We start from the raw sequence: 16,406 nt of genomic DNA, 5'->3' as shown, positions 1-16,406 counted from the left end.
TAGTGTGGCCTTTCTTTGCACAGTGGAGGCGAGTAAAGAGTGAAATAAATAAATTTGTAAAGACATAGAAATAAATTTGTAAAGACATAGAAATGATCAGGATCTTCCTCTGTTCCTTAGTGACTCATAACGTGTGTTTTTGCTGGGGAAAAACTCACTAAATTCCAGATATTTTTATGCCATAAGGATATAGTCAGAAAAGCACTGTACAATGTTTGGTTAAGATATAAAGATTTGTTAGAAAATAAAACCCCTAGATGGTTGTCACCCTTGGAGGCCAAGGCACTCAAAAAGCCCAATATGGAGGCCAAATGGCCAAAGTATTGGGAAATTTTGGAACAAGATGGAGACAAATTGAAATTACAGAGTCATGAGAAAATGAAACTTAAAGTACGTGATTGGCTCCATTATTATCAAATAATGGAGGTTTATAAACAAGATAGGAAAATTGGCTTCCAGGTGGAGAAATCAAAACTAGAAACTGAATTGTTAGAACCCAATACTAAGAACTTGTCAAGAATGTACAATTTGCTGCTGAAATGGAATACGCAAGATGAAACAGTTAAATCGGCTATGATTAAGTGGGCACAGGACATCGGTCATAACATAATGTTTGCTGACTGGGAATGGTTGTGGAATACAGGTATAAAATTTACGGCCTGTAATGCTTTAAAGGAAAATATCATGAAAATGATCTATAGGTGGTACATGACCCCAGTCAAGCTAGCAAAAATCTATCACCTGCCTGACAATAAGTGTTGGAAATGTAAAGAAATTGAAGGTACTTTCTATCACCTTTGGTGGACGTGCCCGAAGATTAAGGCTTTCTGGGATATGATATATAATGAAATGAAAAGGGTACTTAAATGTACTTTCCCTAAAAAATCAGAGGCCTTCCTCTTGGGCATTGTCGGCCAATTGGTGTCAAAGAAAGATAGAATTTTCTTTATGTATGCTACGACAGCAGCAAGAATACTCATCGCAAAGTACTGGAAGACACAAGATCTACCCACTCTGGAAGAGTGGCAAATGAAAGTGATGGACTATATGACACTGGCTGAGATGACTGGCAGAATCCGCGATCAGGGGAAGGAGACAGCGGAAGAAGAATGGAAGAAATTCAAAATTTATCTTAAGGACTACTATAAACTTGATGAATGCTAGAATGTTGAGGTTATGAGAAAGAAAGGGTGACAGTGATATAAGATTAGACTGAAGGAAAGATTAAAAGGACAGAGGTTTGACAGAAATATTTAGAAGTTGCTAAAAAACTTTGGACATTGGGATGCAGAAAGGGGAGGTATGGGGGAGTCTGTGAAACAAGGTTTAGGAAAAAAAAGGTTACGAAATTATACACGTTTGTATGTCTTTTTATATGTTTGTATTGTTTTAAAAATATTGTAAAACCAATAAAAAATTTATAAAGAAAAAGAAAAAGAAAAAAAGATTTCCACTGTTGTACTATAGAGATCATGTCGTATGTTCCTTTTGGCAAAACGTCTTATTAGTATCTGCCCACACATTTAGTAGGGATAACTGGAGAGAAATTTGAATAATCTTTGATATCTGCTGATAAATTTCATTCCAGAATAAAACAACCTGTGAACATTCACACTATGGATGGGGAAAAGCCCCTTTATTCCTACAACCTCTCCAACAGTTCTGGACTGCATTGGAAGTAATATGAGATAGCTGAATGGGTATGCAGTACAATGCCATCAGTGTTGAATTTTTAAGGAACATTCTCACATGTGCAGATACTGATTTGCACAGCTTAGAAGTCCAAAGTGCTTTTCAGTCCATGTCCTCCTCTATACAAATATTTAAATCCTTTTCCTAAGAGGATTTTAAACCTGATAAACTGGCTGATAATTGTGTTATAATCCAGATAATGGCTTCTGCCTCACAGAGGACGAGACCTACTATGTCTGAGAATCATAACATCCAGATTTTTAGTGATGCCATGGGCAGCTTGTTCTTCAGCCCAATTTTGTTAGTACTTAATTTGCCACCATGCTGCATAAAATGTGACTGCTTTCTTCATTGCCTTTCAATACCTTAACATCATGTGTATCCCCGTACCCCCACTACAGCTAGTCTCAAGACATTTTTTGAAACATAAATCTAAGTGTTAAACTATGTAATTCCCTCCACATTTGGACATTGGAGAATCTTGTTGCCACTAATAGGAAAATTGGGGGGGGGGGTGTCTTCATCTGTTTATCCCCTTAGTGACTGATAGAAAAGACAACTGAGTTGTGAAATCTAGTGGTGCATGTATAATTATTTTTACTATTGCAAGTGTTTATCTCCCCAGAAGGTCTGTGCTACTGAGCAACCCCACCATAAATGATGGCATGTCCCACTAGGATTGTAATCTTTCCAGGTAAACAGTTCTGGAGATATCAGATGCCACATGGGAAAGTTGGAATGGTGTCCTATGATTTTGATTGTATTTTCCCTAATATATGGAGAGATAGAGCTGGCAAGTTTGGTTCACCAGACAGTTTCCCAATCTTGCTCACGTACATTGTAGAACAGTTCACTCTTCCATGTTTGCTTCAGTCCTGACAAATTTCCCACTAGTTCTCCATTACTTTGTTAAATCATTATTTTGCAACTGGGGCCAGTTGATCATACCATTTCTTCATACCGTGTGAAAGGCATACATGCATACATTTTAATGTCAGGATCCTTCAATAAGTGATGGAATTGGTATATTTGTACCTATGCTAATCCTAGGGCTCCTGTGTCTGCTTGAAGTTGTTCTTAGGAGGAACAGGACATTATTCTACAAAAGCCCACCCCCTAGGAGCTAAAGTTAGCACAACAGAGCCCTTGCTGGGATGACGATATATTACCGGTACCCACATCAGCCTTTCCTGGGGATCCATTGTCTTCTTTCCACCCCTCACCCCCAACTTATTATCCCTATTGTACCCACCACAAAACAGTAAAACTCTGTGAACCACTGCCAACTATCATTCAGAAATTTGACAGGTTTTGTCTATTCAGAAGGAATTACCATGCCTGGAAATTACATCAAAGTCTTGCAGAAAATAGTATACAAACCAACCACCAAACTTAAAAGGTGAATTGCAGGAAAACCCCTGGATGTATCTGCCTACAATTTGGCAGGAGGAGCTGCTATGCCTGCAAATTTCACCAACCTCTGTGGAAAAAGGAGGGGAATTTATAAACATTTTAAGGCTCTTCCATTACAGTGGTACCTCGGGTTACATACGCTTCAAGTTACATACGCTTCAGGTTACGGACTCCGCTAACCCAGAAATATTGCTTCAGGTTAAGAACTTTGCTTTAGGATGAGAACAGAAATTGTGCTCCGGCGGCGTGGCAGCAGCAGGATGCTCCATTAGCTAAAGTGGTGCTTCAGGTTAAGTACAGTTTCAGGTTAAGTACAGACCTCCAGAAAGAATTAAGTACTGTACTTAACTCGAGGTACCACTGTATAGTGAAAGACAGAGCAGCTCCAAAACAGATCAAGCTGCTGGTACACATCAGTATCATATACCACTAGGTGGTGTTAAAGTGCTTCTGTTTTATACAGAATAGTTTCTTACAGGAGCAACAGCTCTAATGTACACAAAGGCTACCCCATTCATTCATTCATTCCCATGTGGAATGAATTCCCAGTTGCCTGCACTGAAATGCACTAAGCAGCACCAAATCCTCCCCTTTGCCTAGCCTGGCTGTATTGGGTTTCCTTCCTCCACCTCTGAGGACTGCTTCTAGGAACATATCATCAGATGACTGGTCCGTCTAGTTCTGTACTGTATCTACTGACTGGCAGGATTTCATATAGAATTCTTTCCAGCCCAACCTGAAATGGGGGTGACTGAACCTGGGACGTTTTGTAGACATAGCTCTTTCCACCTGAGCTACAGCCCTTCCAGGTGTTTTGTTTTTTGTTTTGAAAACGTGTGCAGCTAAAGGTCCTTTCCATGCCAGATAGTTCAGATGTGAAAAAGCACTTCCACGATGGGGGGGATTCTATGTGAAATTTCCATGATGTGACATAATGAATAAACAAACAGTCATTTAAGAATGTATACTCCACTTTCCCCAAGCAAATCACCCAAGGCAGCTCATAGCAACAGCTGGATATAAAACAATTAAAACCCAGATGCATGAGAAACCACACAAATGGAAATGCATACAATAATTGCACATGATGACCTATAGTTTTGAGAACTTGTGGGTGTGTTTATTTTACAGATTTATGAGCCACCTCACGGCTTGAAGTTATTGACCAGATAGAACACATAAGGTACAAACTAAAACAAGAAGTGGTGACCTTAAGGTGACGGGTGGTTTAATCATCATCATCATCGTCATCTGCAGTTTGGCATAGAGCTTGGAGCCCAGAGTGCCTCTGTACACAATAATTTGCATGGTGAAATTTCCCATCATTCCAATAATTAGGGTTTGTTTGTCTCCATTGAAACCAACTCTCTCCCTCCCCCGCCCCGTCTGCCAGGCTTAATGATGGGATGGAGGGAGTTGTCCTGGAATGCTGGGGAGGCAGAGCTTCCTTGATGGATGGAATGCCTGGAAAAGGTTTTTAGCTGGGCAAGAGAAGTCCTGTGGGGTAATGTCAGGTGAGGGAGAGCCCACAGGGGGCTTGTTCAGATAGAAGGAGGCTATTAGGGAGATAATATTCTCAAGGGTAAAGAACAGAGGAAGCCATATTAATCTGTTAGAAAACCCAGAAATCTTTTGTGGCACCTTAAAGATTAACAGAAGAGATGGATTTTGGGGGGTGGGGTGTAGGGAGAAATGGAAATACAACAGGAGTAGAGAGAGAGGGCAAAAGCAATTGTCCCACTGGCTCTTCTAAACGGTCCTTTCCCAAAGAGACCTCTCTAGGCTTATGTGGAGAGGTGCCTGAAGTGATACCGAATTTTAAATAAATTAAGCAGTACCAACCCTGTGCATTTTCAGCATTGTTTAGCTTATTAGAAGAGCAATTTTTAATTTCCAGAAATGTAATAAAATGTTGGCACTGAAGTAAAATCCCGCTTCTCTTTTTGTCGGCTACCATGATGCTGGTTACTGTTTCCCTTCCGCTTCTCAGAGTGGAGCCTCTGTGTCTGCACTGCATCATTTCCTCTGTTCTTTAGACCTCCAGGTGATGTCTCCCCACCCCTTCTTTAGTCAAACTGATCTTTCATTTCACTCACAGAAATAGCAATGTACGGGCCCACTTGTAAAAACATGCCATAAAACATATGGGTGAGTTCAGTATTTCCACAGCCTGGACAGAATTATTCTATGCTGCTGTTGAGGAGCTCATTGGTGTAACGGTCACAAACTATCGTAGCCCATGGGACTGCCAGCTTTCAAACCAGTGGACTTTCTGGTTCATTTGTTTGCTGGTTCTCAGCATCCCCTCCTGCCATCTAGATGAAGTTCTGGCAGGAAGCAGGACGTGTCTGGTTAGTTTAATAGTGCCCTAGGAAGAATGTGTTTCCAGTCCGTGGTGAAGGGTGTTCTAGCTTACCTCCTCTTTTCCTGCCTTGTTCATGCTGCAGACATTACCTTTCTGTCTGGCTCAGGCCTTCTGGCTGTTGACATGACTTCCTGACCTAATTACTGGCTCCGTTCCGCTTTCAATTCACGATGCTTTCCTAACTTTCAGCGTGCTGTGGCTCTTGGACACTGACTACAAGCCTGCCCTTTGCTCCTGCGCTGAGCCTGATCTCCTGTTTACTTCATTGGCTTCACCCCAACTTTGGCTGCAGACCCAGTTGAAGCCCTTCCTTATTTTTAAACCTCTGTAACATAATATGCTTTTAGCAGAAGTCTCTTTGCGCTTACCTCTTTGGTGATGTTTATGCTTCCAATAAAGTTGCTTTTTCATCATTCTCTGCGAAGAAAAAATATTTCTCCCTCTACGTATTGTCTGGATTCAGTATTAGCATTGCTAGTGTCTAAAGTTAATAGGTTTCTTTCGGATATCTAAAACTGCAAATGCGTCTTTCTGTGCTCTCAGAATGAAGTGCTCTTTTAATAGATGTTGGGCACTTGCCCTGGCCAGTATTAAAACTAAGCTTGCTGAAAGACCTATGCTGAACATGACTCCTAGGGCTTTTTGATAGTACTTTTGAGCCAAGGAATTGGGGCAGGTTGTGGGGTTTTCCAAGGTGAGAGGGAGGGTAGTCTCACCATCTCTCTCTTCTGGGGTATCAAAAGTTGATAGTTAAACAAAATGCTGAATAGTTGATCTCAGATGACACATTTATACTTTGCAAGGAAGAATGCCTCAGGAAGATTTTCACATTAAAGCAGGTATAGGGAAACCAATAGAAATGCTTTTTGTGGCACTGGTAGTGGCCAGAAGGTGCAAAAAATGCTTTACCACATGGAGAACCCCTTTTGAGAGCTTCTGTGCCAGCTACTGCTGTGGGAGATATTTAACAAGAGATGAATGGCACCAGGGGAAATAATTTCCAAATGTGACAAGTGGGGTCTGCAGCAAGAGGCTGCAATTTGAAATGCTCCTGTGTAGTGATGTGAGGTGAGAATATTCTCTGCTAGAAAATTCTCCGGATAATATTCTCCACAAACTGTAAATTCTGTGTCATCTACACAGATGCTTTAAATGTACACACCTCATTAGAAGAAGAAGAGTTTGGATTTGATATCCCACTTTATCACTACCCAAAGGAGTCTCAAAGTGGCTAACATTCTCCTTTCCCTTCTTCCCCCACAACAAACACTCTGTGAGGTGAGTGAGGCTGAGAGACTTCAGAGAAGTGTGACTAGCCCAAGGTCACCCAGCAGCAGTGGCGTAGCGTGGGGGGTGCAGGGGGGGCCGGCTGCACCGGGCGCAACATCTGGGGTTAGGGCAAATCCATGGGTTAGGGGGCGCAAATCCACAGGTTAGGGGGCGCAAATCCACGGGTTAGGGGGTGCAAATTACTTGCCTTGCCCCGGGTGCTGACAACCCACGCTACGCCGCTGCCCAGCAGCTGCATGTGGAGGAGCGGAGACGCGAACCCAGTTCCCCAGATTACAAGTCTATTGCTCTTACCCACTACACCACACTGGCTCTCTGCGAGAATATTCTCAAGAATATTCTTCAAAAGATTATTCTCAAGAATTTAACATCACTACTACTGTCCAAAGATTCCAGCCAGCCAGTCATAGCCTCCCAAGCTACTCAGTTTTGATTTTTCCCATCCTCACACATTACAGTTAACCAGCCACTGAGTATGCTCAGTCCTTTCTAAATCATTTTGGTTCACCCTATCCTCTTAGGATTCGCCCCCACCCAAATGTGAGTGGGTGTGTTGTACTACTGCAAACTTTGGGGTTCCTCCAAGCCTGCTAAGAACTCCCTCTTGAATGTGGATGGCACCATTTTGGCTATATGAGGCACAACTCTCAGAGGATTGAGCTTCCTACTTGATTACAAAAACTGCCCACCATTCAGAAGTATTTCCATAAAATTTCAAGCAGGCTCAGCTGTAATATGCATATCAACCCTGTGCTTCCTTCCATGTGCCACCTATTGTCCATGTCTCTGGAGCCGAGCCTTGTACACTATCCAGTTTCCCCTGTCTAGGTTACCCTTGGCTTGCTGAATGTCCTGAGAGATCTCGGAATTCTACGTTTCCTGACCCTTTCTCAAAACCTCAACAGCCATAACGCAAAACATACTTGCAAATGTATTGATCACATCAGTGCAATCCAAGGATTAGAGATGATGAAGGCCTCTTACAACCTTGTGGGCCTCTGAAAAAGCTTCAGTTTTCATATGATCATCTGTTAGCATTTGCTACTATTAGTGGGATAATTTAATACCCCTAAAGCATGTTTCACAAACTTGGCACCCTCTAAGTACTGTGCTGGCTGGGGCTGATGGGAGTTGTAGTTCAAAACATCTGGCTAGTAAAGCATACTATATAAACAATCCTTTTTTAAAAAAATTAGTTTTGAAGTTAATTCTTTGAATTGTACAGATTCTTTTTTTTTCCATTCTGGAAATCCATCTGAAGAATTAATCTCTTCTGCTTCTATGAACAAACTCTCAGAAATTTGATTGCATTTTCATTTTTGCTCCATACCTTGCAGGCCTATAAATTGTTTACAGGGTGACATTTACGCTGCCACCAGCTCCAAATGAACGAACATTTCAAGCTAAGCTTTGATTTGGTCTAGGAAGGGGTTTGTTGCTACAGAGCTTGTGGGTAGGGGAAGACGACTCCTCATTTGCAGATTTTTGTAATTTTTTCCTTGGTATTTTCCCTTCCCATGGCTTCCAAACTCAGCGGTGCTTTTTGGCCTTCTCTTCCACACATACAAAAAGTCCCTTTGAAATACTTTACATGCTGTTTTCCAAATATAAGATATAGCACTGTCGCTCTCTGCATAAGTTATTTTCCAGTCTTTGAGAATGTTATTAGGGGATGTCAGAAAAGTAATGTTGAAACTTGCCCAGACACTTTCCCTCTTACAAATAAAAATACCATAGCAGGCTTTTTTTCTCCTCCTAGCTTATCACTTTTGTTTCCTTGTTTGATGCAGCAATCTTTTAGGGTGCACTGTATGCAATAATGTTTCTTTCAGTGCCAATTATCTAGCTCATCCCAAGCATTAAGGTAATGAATACTGCAATCCTATACACACTTACCTGGGATAAGTTTCATTCAACACAATGGAACTTGCTTCTGAGTATAGGTAGCCAGAACTGCACTGTGGACACTTGTTACAGAATTTATAGGTAAAGGGACCCCTGACCATCAGGTCCAGTCGTGGCCAACTCTGGGGTTGCAGCGCTCATCTCGCTTTATTGGCCAAGGGAGCTGGCGTACAGCTTCCGGGTCATGTGGCCAGCATGACTAAGCCGCTTCTGGTGAACCAGAGCAGCGCACGGAAACGCCGTTTACCTTCCCACTGGAGCGGTACCTATTTATCTACTTGCACTTTGACGTGCTTTCGAACTGCAGGAACAGGGACAGAGCAACGGGAGCTCATCCCGTCGCAGGGATTTGAACCACTGACCTTCTGATCGGCAAGTCCTAGGCTCTGTTATTTAACCCACAGCGCCACCCACGTCCCTACGGAGTTTATGTATGTGTGCACATACGGAATTTATGTATGTGTGCAATTTTAACAGATTTAGTCAAGGTTCTTCTAGGAGGAAGCGACAGAGAAAATAACAGCTGAGCCTGCTATCCCATTATTACTTTGTAGGCACAATCCAGTCAAACTTAAGCAGCTTTATTTCAGTGGGAGAAAGTTAAGCATGTGTTTAACCCTTTCCTTGATGTGAATGGCTAGATCACATCCTATGCTCTCTCTCTCTCTCTCTCTCTCTCTCTCTCTCTGTGTGTGTGTGTGTGTGTGTGTGTGTGTTTGTGAGGCTGCAATTAACAGATGTACCATATCAATTTAAAGCTTTTATTCGAACATTATAATTTGCTCATCTAATTATTTCATAGAATTGGTGCTGGATTTTAGGCTTCTTCAAGGACTTGCAATTGAGGTCTTACAGGTGTTATGATTTCCTTCTTCTGGCATCAGATTTGGTGAAAGAGAAACTGTTAGGTGGCTTCCTCACTCTCAGTTTGCATGCCAAGTTAGTAGACCTTTGGGAAGGCAAAGCTATTGCAGGTTTCTGTCTGACAAAAGGAACTACAAGGAATTATGTATTTTATAAAGTTGCTTTAGTTCCTGTGTTTTAGGCTGCGATCTTAACCACACTTGTTAAGGAATGAGACCCACTGAACACAGTAGGAGTCATTTCTGAGTAGTGTTGGAGGAGACGTTTTCAATTTAGGGTGCATTTAAAGCCAAATCTGTCAAATTCCCACTTCTGAAACAATATGCAATCCAAAACACTACTAACTTCCAAAATTTGCGATTATCTGAAATTTGTGATGCAGTTCTCCATTCAAACAATGCTTACAAAAATACATATATTAGCGGAGAGTGTATTTAAGAATGAAGGTATTAGTGAAAGTAGCATACAAAGATGCATTATGTTAGGGGAAACTGCTTGCAAAAAATGTTTGCATTAGCCAGAGCTGCATATAAAAATGATGAATACTAAAATAATGACTCTCCACGAGGATCTTAAAACTGGAAAAACAAGACACTGGGAGAACCAAAATTGGCAGTTCCTTCCATCCCTATTTCTGAGTAAACATGTGCAGGAAATATGGTGATAATTTAATAGTGAATGGCTCATATGTGCTGAAAAATAAAATAAGTGGATTTTTCTTCTTATAATTTATGAAAAGCAGCTACTGCTTATTCTAAGCCACTCACTTAAGAGAAACACTCCCACTCCTTTAGGAAACTACCTTAACATAAGTTCTGCAATATGTGATCTTAAATTTAATAAAGTGCAATCTGATCCTCATTTGTATTTCCTTAGATGTAATAAAATGAGGGTTTCCAGAATTGAAAGCTATGAAAACAAAACTATTTCGAGGCAGTCACAACCTACGGCCACAACACATTACTAACTTGAAACACAGCTAGGCCATTCCTTTTCTCAAATAAGATGGAAGCTAGTTTTGTGGGGATGCATCAAAATGCAGTATTTCATAAGGAACAACAGGATGGATGGAGAATAGATATGAATTGTGGCTACACCACTTCCCGAACCAGTGGTGAGAGTGTGTACACAGCTGAAGTGCAAAATCCAGCTAAACATAGGCACTTTAAAGTCCAATTTGATTTCAGCAGAATAAGCATGTGCTTAGATCAGTTACAACGTTTTTATCGCTCACAAAAACCTTTTCGTTTTGTTATAATGCAACCAACTCACAACCACACCCATTACTATCTGACAGCCATGTCAACTGCATTCCTCATTAGCATCATTTTCTTTTTAATTATCTTTTTTGCAATATGCACAATATAAGACAAAGCAGGAAATAGTATGTGAGCACAATTATAAAATTGCAAGTGCCATTAGCCTATATTATTTAAAACATTCTGCTTAACTCAGGATAGTAAGTGAGCGCTTATTCAGCAGTGAAAGTTTTCCATACCTCACAATATGTGATTCTAAAAGAACAATTAAATTTAAAATGTTTTGCTCTGTTGTAGTTTCCAGGTATGGAATTCCTTTCCCTGAGTGTTAATCTATAGGCCCAAAGCCTATCTACATTATCTAACACTAAGGCAGTGTTTCCCAACCGGTGTTCCGCGGCACACTAGTGTGCCGCGAGACCTTGCCTGGTGTGCCGTGGGAGGGAGGCGGGCGAGTCGGGCGGCGAGAGGCGGGGCGGCGGCGGCGAGGATCCGCGTCGAGCCGGGGGCGGCTCTGCGGTGGTGGTGCCGAGGTTTCTCTCTCCATTCTCCCCTCACACACACACACAGGAAATAACACAGGATCAGCTGACAGGACCCGGCCAATGGGGCGGCGGCGGGGCAGCACGCGCAAAAGGGAGGAGCGCGAGACAGCGGACGAGGAGGAGGCCGGCATGTCCGGGCAGCAGCAACAACAGCAGCAGCAGCAACTCCCGGCGACGGCTCCTCAAGCCCCGGGCAACCCTACTCCCTCACCGGCCTCGGCCGCCCTCCTGCTCCACCCGCCGCCGCCTCCCCCGCCGCCGCCGGCCACCTCGGCCCCGCCGCCGCCCCCTCCTCCGCCCGCTATCGCCGCCACCACCACAACAGCCGCCGCCGCCTCAGCTGGGCCCATGCCTGCCCAAAGGAATCTCCATCTCCACAACCCCACTGAGTTTCAGGGCTCTGCCTGGGGATCCCCCTCCATCCTAACAGCAGCAGGAATAAGGCAGTTTGGGACATGCGCTTTTTAAAGAATGGGCTGCCTGAGAAAGACCCTTTTGCCTCCAATGTCATAGACAAGAAAGCCGGACTGTTCCCTCCTAAAGTCCACTTTGCTCAGTGTGATTCGCTCTCAAGAATCCAGGCATAGGACAACAGTCTTGGGTATCTTTCTTGGAGAAAATCGTGTGAGGTCTGGTACTGGCAGTCAGAAAATATGACTTGGTCTTTGTGTGTGGAGCTTGTGCAGAGTGTGGGGCGATGGGCACCCTTGCTGTGTGTGTGTGTGTGTGTGTGTGTGTGCATGCGCGCACATGTGTACACTTGTATAGCTGTGACTTGTGTCCCCTTCTCCCTGCTGTGTCCTTTTATGGCTAATAGACATGCCAGCCTCCCATGCCATTGGAGATGGCTGCCATTCTCAGAGACAACTGCAGCTCTTCCACTCACTCCCATTTAAAAACTTAATGTTCAGTATTTGGGTTTTCTCTTAGAATTAATTACTGTGATAGGAAGCTGCTTTTTAAAGGGCTCCCCCCCCAATCTTCTCTGTGGGGGACCCAGATCCTGAATGAGATCAGAGGAGAAGCAGGGGCAGAGCCCCCTTTGGGTGGGGAGATGAGCTCCCACCCCAGTCCAGGGACAGGTCTCCCTGCCCACGTCCTGCTGGGAACCTTGGAAGCTGCCGAATTCCAAGTCAGAGCCCTGCTCCATCCGGTTCAGTACTGTCCGCACTGACTGGCAGCAGCTCTCCAGGGTTTCAGGCAAGGTCCATGTGCAGCCCTTGCGCCATTGCGGATTGGATCTGGGCTCCGCATGTGGAGCGGGTGCTCTGTCCCTGAACTATGGCCCCTCTCAGATCAATGAGGCAAAAAGTCGGCTGGGGCAGAAGGAATATTTGACACATTTAAATGAAGCAACATTTCATTGCTTGAAACTGGTAGACTTCAACCTTGGCTTTTGCTTTTGACAGATGCTTGTTAAAAGCTCAGCTCTTGGCCTTTGTAACTGAGCAGAGGCAGACCTGCCTGGCTGGCCATCCTCATAGGAGGACGGTGGTTCCAGGAAGGGCAGCCCCCCACCTCTGTGGCAGGACACAGAAAGGGGGGGGGTCATCTCTTGAGGGCAGTGCTCTGCACCAGTCGTGAAGAGACTCGTGAGCTGAGCCCAGAAGCTCCCTCTAACCCCAGCAGTCCCTCCTTGAGGACCTTGGCCGGCCTCTCCGTTTGGTCCCCCCGTGAGGCCAGGCCCCTCGGCCTTGGCTGCCTGGAGAGGCATCACGGCCAGCACGTCTCTCTGGGTGGCGGCAACCGTCTCTTCCAGACCACAAGAGAAACTATGTGTGGCCTAGCCCTGACGCAACCTGCTAAGCCACCTTTTCCATTTGAAAAGCCCCTCCTCCGCCCGCTATCGCCGCCACCACCACAACAGCCGCCGCCGCCTCAGCTGGGCCCATGCCTGCCGGGAGCGGCGACGGCAGCAGCAGCAGCAGCGCCCCGGCGCCCTTCCCTCACGGCGGCGACCCGGCCCTGAACGAGCAGGAGAAGGAGCTCGTGCATCCCTCCCGGCGTGTCGCTGCGCGCTGACGTCACGGGGCTGTAATGGTGGTGTGCCTCGAGATTTTTTTCATCAAACAAGTGTGCCTTTGCCCAAAAAAGGTTGGGAAACACTGCACTAAGGGATATACAAAATTAGCTGTGTATCAATTAAATGTTCAAAAGGGCAAAAGGAATAGCCACTTATATTTTGGCAGACTGTTGACTTTGGGAGGTGAGGAGTCAATCCTGTGATGACATTATACTCACTGTTTTTTGTTTGTTAAATGGCTAGAGATCATCTATGCTTTGCATGAAAGTGAGCTCTAGAAGCCAAACAAAAGAACCTTTGGGATGATTGCAACAAACCACTTGGTGGTGAAGCTTATAAAAAACCTCTGTACCGCACACTTCATGGAAAAGATCCACAGCACAGAGCATGCTTCTGAGGGATTTGAAAATGTTTGGTGTCCCACCACAATGCTCCCAGACAGGTTTCAGAACTCACCTTTGTTGCTATTTGGTAGCTGGCTGGTTTGGCAGGTCTTGAATCTGCCCAGAATGTTCCAGCCATACCTTCACAAAGTGATGTTACTACCCAAAGTACAGTAGTAGGGTTCAGCTACTTCCATTTGGAGAGCCACTGCCTTTCTTGAAATAAAGCTCAAAGGTCTGAAGGTCACCAAGGTAGAAAAATAATATTCTTGGGGTTGATGGATTTTGTGAACATCCAATAGCCAAAGCAAAAATATGGACCTAGTCTCTCCGAGTAAAATACTTTCCTGAATCATTCTGCTTCCAGGAATCCAGGTTAGCAACTTCCATATAATTTTTACAATAGTAAACAGGACTATAGTAAGGACGGAGTTAACTCTTTAATAACTACCCAGGTTGAAGCCACATCCAAGTTCCAATGCAAACGATTAGCTGGAGCAGCACACAGCCTTGATAAAACAAATATTTAACATTTGTATAGCCCTTTCAAGTGTTCAAAGCATGTCACATGCATTACTAGAGGTAATCCTTACAACAACTGTGTAAGGCAGGAGAGGGGAACTGGATCTGGCTTGCAGGCAAGCTCCTTTTATCCCTTACACCAGGCCAAATTTGACAGGTGGGCTCGGCTGCCCTGCATGCTGCTTGGAGACATTGCTGATCACATAGTCATTGGCACTTCAAAGCACTGAGCAGGGCTTTTTGCAAGGAGCAAGAGTCTTGCAAAGGGCCTTGCTTGGCTCTTGGTTTGTGGGAAATGAACTTGCAGGATAAATTGGGATCTGTGGCAGACCAAATGAGGCCCATGGGTCAGAGGTTCCCCGCCCCTGCTGTAAGTTAAGTCTGTTTTATTATCCTCTCTGTTGCAGATGGGGAAATGAGGCCAAGAGAGAAGTCATGGCAGGTTCAACTGAGGACTGCCTGAAGTACGAATAGCCACTATGTTAGTGTTATGATGCACCTAGTGTGGGATTCTCACACTAGAGAGTCCTCCCAGAGGCCCACACTGTTTCTAGAAGTTCCCTCACAACCTTTTTGTTTAAGCAGGGTTTCAGGGTTATTCCAGATGGGGGACCTTATATCTCAAACAGGTCCTGAAGATCCATTTATTCCTGTGTAGCAAGTTAACTTCTGCACATGCTCTCTTTTTCAGTCATAATATTCACTGCCATTTGTTCCTTTGCTATCCACATCAGTGGGTGGAGCTGGACAGAAAGCATCAGGACTGTGCTTTTCTGTCCTCACCTCGATCACTCCTCCCAAGTTCTCCATTAAATTTGCCAGTTCTGCACACATTTTGTACCTGTGTGTGCACACTTCCAGGAAGTATGCCAAGAGCAAAGGTTACCAGCTTTATCCAGCCAGTTAACCTGTTGCAAAATGGAGGCTTGTGTTTTTTGAGGGGGAGCGGGTGGGCAATATTCATCTTCGCTTTGTTTTGTAAGAAATTTCATGTAAGACCTTCATCATTAGCACCACCACCATTTTGTTTTAAAAGCCTGGTGTAGGTACTGTGATTTTGATCTCCCTGGAAATTTCCCACATATATCAGGTGGAGATTTTTCTCCTTCTTTTTTTGCTGGGCATGTGGCAATAAGTGGAAATAGGGTTCTTTCCTTTAATAATGGGAGCTGCTGGAAACAAAAGGGCCAGACTGAGCATATGAAAGTCAAGGCGAGCCCACGGAAACATATCCACACACCACAACCTCCCCCACCCCCAGCACTAATGACCTTCCACATTAGCAGCCACTGCAAGTGTTCACTGTGCTGCTTTTACTTCCCGGAGTATTTCACAATATGGAAAAGCTGGGTTCAACAGAAAAAAATAAAAAGGCAGTGTTGGTGCTGCAGAAAGAAAATAAAACATCGGCGGGGAAACACCTATTCCACAATAAGCTTCCTTCCAGAAGTGTCTGCAAACATTGTTTTATCCTGCGTTGTACTTTTAATCAGATACACAATAGTCCGGAGAAGGCAGCCCATGCAGTACAAGCCCCTTTCCAATGAACCGGACAGCAGCTGCAGCTAACTTGGGCACCCCACTCCTCAGGAGGTGTCTGCCTTTGCAATGGGCAATGCCTGTCTTTATCGGGATTGGGGCCATGCCGACGAATGCAGCTTCCAGGCCCTCCAGCTTGCACTCGGCCACTGGCGCGCCCTTTTAACTCCCCCTGCCTCCTTGCTGTACGTGGAGTCGCCGCTCTGCTCACCCGGAGCCTGCAGCCCAGGCCCGGGCGCACGAGCAAACCTCTCCTCCTCGCGCCTCTCCCGGCGGAATCCCGGGCGAGCCGGAAGCTTCCGCGAGCAGCCGTGCGTCACGCAATGCGCACGCAACGCACGGCTCTACCGTGGATCGAAGAAACCTAGTCTCCCCCCACCCGCTAGCCGGGGCAGCTCCGCTCTCTTCCCGAAGCCGCCCTCCGCCCCGCCCTCCTTGTCACTCAGCGTCTCTTTCCCCGCCCACCCACTGCTCCGCTTGCCAATGAAGGCCCGCTTTTCCCCCTCCCGTAGGACGTTGCCGAGATTTTTTTTTTTGGAAACGTGCGTGGAAATATTTGCATATTTATCAGGCCGAGGTTCTCTCTGCACCAATGCGGGCGGGCGG

The sequence above is a fragment of the Podarcis muralis genome, chromosome 1 (genome assembly GCF_964188315.1).
Source record: "Podarcis muralis chromosome 1, rPodMur119.hap1.1, whole genome shotgun sequence".
Taxonomy (NCBI): domain Eukaryota; kingdom Metazoa; phylum Chordata; class Lepidosauria; order Squamata; family Lacertidae; genus Podarcis; species Podarcis muralis.
Note: the sequence above shows the minus strand (reverse complement) of the source record.